The 8,635-nt window shown below is 50.9% G+C and overlaps 1 pseudogene; it reads left to right on the top strand.

Moving 5' to 3' along the window:
* Positions 1 to 1,703: 1,703 nt before the first annotated feature.
* LOC104857123 lies at positions 1,704 to 3,209 on the top strand (annotated as a pseudogene).
* Positions 3,210 to 8,635: the final 5,426 nt, after the last annotated feature.

Below are 8,635 nucleotides of genomic sequence, written 5' to 3'. Positions count from 1 at the left end.
ATACTAAACCAGGCTGCAACTGCCAGGGATAAATATAGTTGAAAACCAAGCACTTCCCAAGAGAATTTGGATCCAAAGGCATCATGGTCCCATGCCCTGGTTATTACCTGGGCAGCCCATTACGAATCACTAGACAGCTTTAAAAAATATTGATGGCCAGACCCTGCTCCAGGTGGCCAGAATATCCAGGAGTGAAGCATATATTTCTAAAACTCCAAGCTAATGTCAAAGGCTTGGAAACCATCGACTACAGGAAGAATATGTTCCTTGGAAACAGTCCTTGAATTTGAACCCTAGCTCTTTTATTTACTACTTATGACCTGGGATAAGTTACTTGGCCTCTGGAAGACTCAGCTGCTTCATCTATAAAATAGGGTTAACAATGTCCCTCTTGAAAGCTGGGGGTGGTGGCACATTCCTGTAATCCCAGCACTCTGGAGGCTGAGGTAAGAGGATCACTGAGAGTTCAAGGCCAGCCTGGGCTACATACTAAGTTCAAGGACAGCATGGGCTGCATAGCGAGACCCTGTCTCAAAAAAACCGAACCAAACCAAAACAACAACAACAAAATCAAATCAACAATGCCTGTCTTGTTATAAGGTGCTGGCACTTGTAACTGTTTAAGAATCACATCCTGGGCTGGGGATTTAGATCAGTGGTGCTGCCTACCTCCCAAGCTCAAGATCCCAAGTTAGATTCCTGGTACCAAAAAAAAAAAAAAAAAAAGAATCACATCCCATCACTATTTTGTCTTCTAGAACAAGAGATTATTGATGTTGGGCAGGCAGATGAACACAGGTAGCCTTTAAGGTTGCTGGAAGCAGCCTTTCCTGGTTCCAGGGATGCTTAGAGCTGTCACTCAGTCCCATCACATCCCTTGCCTGCAGAGCTGTCACCTCCCTCTACCTGCAGAACTCTCACAGGGCTTCACCTGGGTGCAATGGCTGCAGGAGGACAGTGCAATCACTTGGGAATACTATCAACCAGGTGACCACCCTCCCTACACATACAGAGCCAGTCCTGGAATTTTTAAGGACCTAGAGTATCTAAAATATCAACTCTACAGAGCCAGTGCATTTCCCATCCCATTTACCTAAGAATGGTCCATTATCAGACCCAGCAGGAGCAGAACCAGATCCAAATGTCATGAGTGCCTGGAGCCACCTTGAGCCAGAGCGGTATAGAGATGCCCAGAGGTGTGTGGGAATCCTGTCAGGGTGCAAGTACCCCTGCACAGACACACCTGAGAAGCCTCAGCAATACGGCAGGTCACCTGAAGAGGACCCACAAGTCCTGCGTGCAGGATTCATTCATACAATAAATACTATCTCTATGCTACACTGTGTCCATCTGCTGGTAACACCTGCTGATGTCAAACCACTGTGACTGGATCAGCTGGGCTCTGTGCTACATACTTCATATACCACCCCTTTCAAATCTCACAAAACTGGACAAGGGCAGATTTCATAGTGGGTCCATGCCATGGAAGCCTCAAAGGGTTGAGTCAGTTTTTGCAAGCTCTTGCATTGCCACCCATGGAAGACGGCAATGATTTAACAATATGTTTGCCACCTAGAAGATTCATGTGCATGGGTTCCCAGGGGACAATATGGGAAAGGAATCCAGACAAATCCCGAGCTTGTAGAGTGTTCTGCCTCTTTCTGTACTGCAGCCCCAGCTGAGTGCATGAGACGCACACCTCAGAAGCCATGTCAAAGCCCCTCAGCAAAGCCGGGACGGCCTTCGCCCAAAAGCAGCAGCTGCCTGTGCCCATGGCCAACACCTTTCTGGAGCACATGTGCTGCCTGGACATCATCTTGCCCCCATCATGACCAACAACACTGGCTTCATCTGTATCACCGGCCCATACTCCCACTTAGCTAAAGGAGATGGACGTGGGATGAATGTGGCCCAGCTGAACATCATTCACAGAACTCATGAGCACCATGCAGAGAACGTCAAGAATGTGCATACAGCCTCTGAGAGCTCTGCCTCCAACCCCATTCTTTACTGGCCAATGGCTGTGGCCCTGGACACCAAGGGTCCCAAGATCTGAACTGGGCTCATCAAAGGCAGCAGCCCCACTGAGGCAGAGCTCAAAAAGGGAGCCACACTCAAAATAATGCTGGACAGCACATACATGGGGCAGTGCAAGGAGAATGTGCTATGGCTGGACTCCAAGAACATCTGCAAGGTCGTAGACATGGGCAGTAAAGCCCACGTGGACAACAGCCTCATTTCCCTGCTAGTGAAGGGGAAAGGTCCCAACTTCCTGGTGACCAAAATGGAAAATGGTGGCTCCTTGGGCAGCAAAAAAAGTGTGAACCTTCCTGAGTATACCATGAACCTGCCTACGGTGTCCAAGAAGGAAATCTAGGACCTGAAGTTCAGGGTGGAGCAGGACTTAGACATGACGCTCACATCCTTCATCCACAAGGCTTCTGATATCCACACCGTGGGGCAGGTCTTGGAAGAGAAGGGAAAGAACATCAAGATCAGCAGCAAGAACATCAAGACATCTGCACAAGGGTTTGGTGAGATCCTGGAAGCCAGTGATGGCATCCGGGTGGCCCGCGGTGACCTGGGCATCAAGATTCCTGCAGTGTTTCCTGGCTAAGAGGATAGGTGGATGCTATAACCACACTTGGAAGCCTGTCATCCATGCCTCACAGATGATGGAAGGCAAGATCAAGAAGCTCCAGCCCTCACAGGCTAAGGGCAGCAGCCGGACCAGTGTCATCTTGGATAGGGCAGACTGCACCATGCTCTTCCGAGAGGGCCAAGGGCAACTACCCACTGAAGGCTGTTTGCAGGCAGCACCTGACTGCCTGGGAGGCCAAGGCTGCCAACTTCCACTTGCAATTATTTGAGGAGCTGCGCCTCCTGGCCCCAGTTACCAGCAACTCCACAGGAGCCGCCATTTGTTCAAGTGCTGTAGTGCGGCCATTATTGTGCTCACCAAGTCGGCAGATCTGCCCACCATGTGCCGCGGTACCCCCCATTGTCATGGGGACCAAAATCCCCAGACAGCCTGTACAGAGGCCTCCAGGCATCTGCCCCTGGTGTGCAAGGACGTGGACCTGCACATGAATTTGGCCAAGAATATCCGCAAGGCAGGCTTCTTCAAGACAGGAGATGCGGTCATTGTGCTGAGGTGGTTTCCCAGCGCCTGCTTCACCAACACCATGCATGTCATGCGCTCGCTCTGAGCTGCTGTGCAGCATGGGTGGGTTGGACACCTGGGAAGGTTGCATCTCTGTAATTAGCACCATTTGGGTGCTAATAAGAAGTCATACGTGGCAAAGCACTGAGAACGAAGCCTGGAACATAGGAAGTACTCAATAAACACTGGCTTTTAACATTTTTGTGTCAATGCTTTCCCTGGGCTGCTTCATCCCGTGCAACCACCCATGAGGCAAGTGCTTGAGTCCCCATGTTATAGGCCTAGTGTGGTTCAGCAACTAGTTCAAGGCCACACAGCTGCAGGTGTCAAAGCAGGACTGGGAACCCAGGTCAGCCTAAATCTAATGACCTTCTCTGCCCACCTCCTCAAAAGGCCTTGAAGAGAAATTAGCAAAGACCCAGGGCTCTTCAATGACAGAGTGAGCAGAATAGCCCACAGAGGAGACCAAATTGGAATATTTGATTGATACTGCAGTGATTCAGAAAGACAAGTGCAGTACAAAGCAACCCCTCCCTCCCTGCGGGGTAAGCCTACAGCAACCCACCTCCAGCACACCAGCAGGCAGCTGAGAGCCTTGGCAGGCAGATGGAAAGGAAGGTGTGATTCAGAAGCCAAGGTCCGTGGACCTCCCCTGAACCAAACCTTTCAATCCTCAGCCAGGCTCTTAGCAGCAAAGTTGACCACGAAACACTGCCCTTTCTTCCAGCTCCTGCACAAGGCTGTTATATTTTCAGAATTAAAAGCTCTGCTTGGGCAAAAGCACAAATGGTGCATGCACATTAGCTGATGCATGTGCTGTCACTGACCACCTTTCCCAGCCCCACCTGCACCCCACTTTCAAAGGCTCCAGACTCTTCCTGCTGACCATTTCTTCCCTGGACTTCTTGAAGCTTTGAGAGTCAGCTCTGTTTCAGAGGCTAGCTGAGGACAAAGGAACCTCTCAGCCTATTTGTCCTGGAGAGTGTTTTGAAAGGACTGTTCTCAGAATAACCAGCTAACTCTCAAGCGTGCTGGGCCGGAAGCTTTGGTCGAGTCAGGCTGTTAATATCAATATGTTCATCAGCCGGGCTGGTTCTAGAACAATTTCTAGCAGGGGCGCCCACCCAGCACAGCCACAGCTGCCTAGCACAGTGCCTGATGTGATTCAGTCTAAAATCACACAGATCCTGAATAAGTAAGTCCACAGCGACTTCATTCGCAGTTCACTGTTTTGTTCAGTATTTAACACTGGCAGCAGGGCACTGGGTTTTCCTCCCACGGACAATAAATGAAAAATGCCCAAGAGTGGATAGCTGCCAGAAGCCACAGCTGTCTCCCAGGAGATCTGCAGAGAACACCTGGTTTAGGGGCTGGTCCTCTGCCTTCAGCTCTAGCCATTACCAGCACAGATACTGGGGCTGGAGCCAGGAGGTCAAGGGAGAAGGATGCACACCTTTCTTCACCCCTACCTGCCCAGGAAATAAATGAGCAGCCTGCTTTACCCCACCTGGTTTGCAAGGTGCAGCCTTTCCTAACCTCTACACCCCCAGGTGACTTTGACAGCCCTTTGAACTTGATCTCATCTGGATGAATATGTGGGGGAGAAAGCAGAGTAGGCGCCCTCCAGAGGCTGGGGTGCAGACTGATAGCTACAGAGCATGGCAGCTCCAGGCAGAGCTGGGTTCAAGTCGTAACCCCACCTTTTACTCAGTTTAGCTGCAAGTTCAACCTTTACGAACTGTGGGTAAAGATGACAACCTTTTAGGATTGTGGTCATGATGAACCGAAATGAGGCCACAAAGGAAGGATCATCCAGAGAACACCCACTAAATGCTGCTTGCCTTCCCTCTTCACACTTCTAGGGTGCTGCTTCTGGTACTTCTGGGGGCTTGCCACGATTTTGTTATGGTGCAGCAGACAAAGAATGCTGTGTATCCAGCTCAAATGGGATATCAGTTATAAGAAAATGAAATGGAATAAATCTCAATTTATAAAGCCAAGCAGCATTTTCTGATTTGCACTATCTCTCAAAGGATACGAAACAGTGAGGGGGGAAAAAAGTCATTGCTGCAATATGCATAATCTGATAGAGGCAAAAGCTTTCAAAACCAAGATCTCAAGGCATTCTTCTCGGATTCAGAGCAGCCCAGATGGGTTGCAGATAAAGCCTTCCCTCAGAGCCAGGCCCCCCGGAACTTTCTGAGACTCATCCCAACCTCAAAATCGCTCTGTCTATTCACCTGAGATATCAACCCAGGCTCCCAAAATCCCCCCACTAAGCCTTTTGAAATCACAGGAACCATCTGCTTTGGGCATAGAAATGAGATATGACGAAAAGTTGCCACACAAAGGTCATTATTTCTGGAGGACAAAGGCGGGAAACAAAGCCTTTAATAAAGGCTTTCGGAGCCCCGCCCTCTCGTTGCACACAGCAGCCCTGCATCCCTGGCGGGTGAAGGGCCCCTCCCTGCTCCCCTCCCCGCCAGAGGCTCAGCCTGCTCCTGCTCAGCGGCTTTGAAGTACACGTTATGCAGCGTGAGCAGCCTAATACTGTATTCCTCTCCCTTGGCTGCCGCAGCAGCCCGCCTGACTGCCCCGCCCTGGACTCGGGATTGTGAAGGTTCAGGCTCATTATGGCTCCGTTGTCATCACGGACTAAGTGAAGCACCGAATTGTGGTAATTACCCAAATGATCCAGAGGAGGACAAAAATTAAGAACCCTGTGTTGAAAAATACAGTTTTGGAGGCCCGGTCCAACGGAATGTCAAATGCCCCACTTTTGCAGCTGTCTGGAAAGGTAATAACGTGTGTGCAATTAGTTGATCCCTCCCCCCGCCCCGTAGTACCACTTACACTGGATGGCTCCCTCGGGAAGATGTCAAGTATCCAGTGTCTCCAGGGCAGAGCCTTCCCCAAGCAAGAGGACGCACCCCTCTCTCAGGTTTGGGAGCATCCCATGGGATGCTGAACATCCACAGTCCGTGAGCCACAGTGAAATCCTGCCATTTCGTCCTCTAATCCGCTGGGCAGAAATTTCCAGATTTAAATTGTGCTCACCCAAGCATGATAAGTGGTCTCTGACAGTCTCGCATTTGCTCTAGGTCCTTCCGCCAGGGGTCAAGTCCTTGTTTGACTGCACAGTCTACATCCTACCCATCTCAGGATCAACCACAGCTCCCAGTTGGGTGCCCAAGGGCAGAAAGGCAAACTGCCCACCACCCATCTGGATTCCCCTGAAACTAGCAGGTAATAACAATGCAGCCCAGTAGCCCTTGACAACAGCAAAGACACTGTTTGGTGTCCTTGAAAGATTCTGGCCGAGCTAGGATCTGACCCCCGTGAGTAGCGGGTGTGAGACCTGGAACAAGTTACTCAACTACTCCGCACCGCAGATTCCCCAGGTGCACGAAGAGAATGAACAGAGCATGAAATGTGCACCCCCAGGAAACATCACAGAAAGGGCAGAAATGGCAGCCATTGCTATTCGTACCACAAATGACTGCAACGTGCATGCACCACGCAAGGCTGCTTTGGTGGCTCTCAAGGCTGGACTGGAGAGGTGTCTTTCCCCCAGGTGGGCTGGGCTTGTCCTGATCATCTTGCTAGTCTTTCAAGAGCCAGTGTGATGGCGACGACTGATCATGTGTGCTTCCTGGTGCAGCACTCTCTAAACGCTCAGGTGCTCTCTGTGAGTGCAAGGTTAGAGCTAGTTGAATATGGCTCTGATGAATGAAAAGTTTAGTTCGATCTCTTGCTTGCTTGGAGGAGGGTCCCACAGCCCACGTGTCATGGCCCCTGCCTAACCGGAGAATACCAAAGACACTCGTCCAGGAAGGCAGCTTACAGAGAGGGCTGGAGGAGATGTTCCCATGTAACCCAGCAGCTGCCTTGGGATGTAGGTTTTCACATCATGTTTCACGGAAGTGTGGGTGCTCTAGGAGCTCTAGGTGGGGTGGCTGGTACAAACTGAGTTCTTCATCTTACCTACAGGGCTAGTGGTGGAAGATCAGGTCAGAATTCTGTTTAAGATTTTTCTCTGAAACCAAGATTTGCTCCTAAAAAGAAAAGCATGAGAATCACCTTTCCCTTGGCTTCTAAGGACAGGATTCTTGACTTAATCTCAAGGAAATTAGGGATAGAGGTGAGCAGCCTTGTTCTGAGCCAATTCAGATATATATTTGGTATCTGCTGGGTGCACACCAGCTGGTGATAAGATTTAAAAAGTAAAATAGAGGCGTTGACCCTTGTTTGAAGCTTTAAAGGCAAAACAGACACCCTAAAGGCAGGAGAAGGGGGCAGACAAATGCTAATGAATGCAGCCAAGCTGGTCCAGGCAGACAATAATTTTCCAGGGGGCAAGGAGCATCTCTTACTTAGTGAATATTTGTTACGTATTACCACATAAGCCAGACCCAGGGAAGTCTGCAATCTTGTGGGAGCCAGAGCAGTGGTTCCCACGTGGAATAACTGTCTCTAGAGAGTGGTCGGGAAGATGCCACAAGAGATGTGAAATTCAAGCTTCATCTTCCAAGGACCGCAGTTCTCCGCACACCTCTTTCCATTTCCTGGGGTCCACAGCAGCACCCCACAGAACACCCTGAAGGATGCCAACGGGCTCACAGGCAGGTGTGAGCTGAAGAAACGGACCGCCTGGCGATGGTCTCCGAGGCCTCCTGGAGGGAAGAGATTGGAGCTGGGTGTTGAAGGAGAGTGGCCCGGCTCCGACAAGAAGGGAGTGTGTCCAGGCTGGGACCGTGTCAGGAGCAAAGACAATTAAGTGAAGCCAGCAGGGCTTGGGCAGAGGCTGGCAATAAAGAGGAGGCAGAAAAAGGCTGTCAAGCTCGAGTAGAGGCAAAAGCAGGAAGATATACGGGTATGGAAAGGAACTGGGAGGAAGAGAGAAAGCAGTGGAAGGTGGAAGGTTTAAATCAAATACATAAGGGAACGTTCCTGGCCTCTGGGAGCAGAACAGTGGTGAGGGGGGCCAGCCACATCTTCAGTGCCTCCAGGAGTCCGGAGCCTCAGCCCTTGTCAGGAAGCTCTGAAGAAGCCAGCAGGCCCAGGAACCACCAGAGGTCGGGTGGCCAGGGCCCAGCCCGGCCTGTCTGACTCCCAGCTGTGACCACATCTGGGACTTGTGGAAATGTGACAAGAACACTCACTCCCATTCAAGCCTATACTTCACGGCCAAGCAGAGGCCGCGATACGTCCAGGGCAAAGCAGACGCATACCGCACTCCACACCACAGAATCCCCAGGGACGAAGGGGAGGCTGGGTGTCCCTGCTTGGTTAAGAGAGGCGGCTGGAGACGCGCTTCCTTTCATTTTGCCCGGGGATACCTGTCCTGGCTTCCTTCAAGCTAATAATGTGAATGAACCTGGGAGAGAAAGAGTGCGCGCCAGAGAGTAGAGAGTAGGGGAAGCGGAGAGGAGGGGCGCGGACATTAGGAAAGGAAAAATCCGGGCCGGGGTA

Source organism: Fukomys damarensis, unplaced genomic scaffold (genome assembly GCF_012274545.1).
Source record: "Fukomys damarensis isolate Sample0158 unplaced genomic scaffold, DMR_v1.0_HiC HiC_scaffold_23, whole genome shotgun sequence".
Taxonomy (NCBI): Eukaryota; Metazoa; Chordata; class Mammalia; order Rodentia; family Bathyergidae; genus Fukomys; species Fukomys damarensis.
This window is presented reverse-complemented; position numbering and strand designations above follow the sequence as displayed.